This window comes from Octopus bimaculoides, chromosome 18 (genome assembly GCF_001194135.2).
Source record: "Octopus bimaculoides isolate UCB-OBI-ISO-001 chromosome 18, ASM119413v2, whole genome shotgun sequence".
NCBI lineage: Eukaryota > Metazoa > Mollusca > Cephalopoda > Octopoda > Octopodidae > Octopus > Octopus bimaculoides.
In genome coordinates this window covers 21,534,773-21,536,541 of record NC_068998.1, presented here as the reverse complement: position 1 = coordinate 21,536,541, position 1,769 = coordinate 21,534,773, and positions in this window count along the sequence as shown.

Genomic DNA, 1,769 nt, shown 5'->3' with positions numbered 1-1,769 from the left:
CTGAAAAACAGAGATCAGAGGGGAAAAATGAGATTATTGGTTCTATAACTGATAAACGTATTTTGAAAAATAGAATCACATAAAAAGCCCCAACATAATAAAAAAAAATCATAACGGTTGTAATGATATAAGGAGATATAAAAAGATATAAATACAAGAAGGTGACATATATAGAGTTATATAAAATAATTACTAACCTTAAAGGTGTTTTATTATTTAATATTATTCTACTCAATACCTTTCATTAATCCAATCATTTCTGATTTATTGTACATTACAGTGCGTATGCATACGCTAAAATAACTAGACACGATACAAATGTAATATCACACTAACAAGTTTTCGTGAGAAAGTCAATGTGTTCATCGACCGATTAGAAACGTTAGTTAAATCTTCCTCAAACTTCACCCTGCCATCTTGATGTATTGTAAATTATTCAGGATATCTATTTCAGCTCAGTGTGTCTTTTAAGATGAGAGGATGTGTTGTGATAAAAATTTGCGTGCTATATCTTACAACTTTGCGATAATGCAGCGGGTTTTTTTCGCGCTGGCTCGTAATCCGTATTTTTCTAAAGGACATCTTTCAAATGTGTCTATCGGTTCAGCTACATGCATTCAGCGAAATCTTTTAAGTGTTTATTGCGCTTTGGAAGATAATGAATTATAGATGTCAATATTTCTGCTGAAAAGATTCGTGACCATTATCAATTTATATTTTTCTGTAATCTTTACATTGTTTTACGTCTATCAAGGAGTATGTTGTTCCAGTATTGCTGAGCGTGGTAGAATACTTTTGCTTGGATAACTAGACCAGTAAGGGTAAATTCTCATAGCCATGGATATGTTGACATGAACGTTTATCGCTTCATCTAAACATGATTTCACAAAGATGTCAAACATCTGGAAGAAATATTTCGTTTATTTTATGTTCCATTTGTATATTAATTGAGCAACATTTAAAGTTTCCGTGATTTATTTCTTTATGTACATTAGATGTATCAATGTTCACAATATTATTGTAAGGCTATAATCAGATAATATGAGCCGATACATCAGTGTTGTGATATACAAAACAAGAAAAGAAGTAGGAAAGATAGCATTAATCTAAATATTATTCGAATTAAGTCATTTATGTTGAGTTATTTCCGGTAACGAGCTATACAGAATTGAATCACTATTTAATTATTTTCTTTCCAAAGAAGTAATAAAAATTACAATATACACAACTCTCCAATTCTATATGTATTAAATTAATTTTCACTGAACATTTCATCGAGTGTAGGGTATACTTAATTTCTATCTCTCACAAAACGAAAGCAATCATTAAAATATAGAAATATTAATTTCGTTATGTATTGCTGTTTGGTTCCTTTGAAGTGTACTATCAAAGATTTATTCACCCGACAGCACTGTATTTACTTCATTTTTATTAATTTAGTTTGTTAAGCATTAAGCAATCATCTTTGCATATAATAGCCATGAATATCGCTGAATAAATTTCTGATATCAATATTCATCCGGGAACAGTTATGTAGAGAAACAAAGCAGCATCGAAAGAGAGAGAGAGGGGTGATTGATAAAATGTCGTGAAAATACATCATGTGTATATTTTCCCTGCTTTTTGTTTGGTCTCTTTGTTCATTCAAAGATATGAACGAACCCGCACCCACACGCATTTACACGTGTATGTGTACATACATACATACATACATACATACATACACACACACACACACACACACACACACACACACACACACACACACA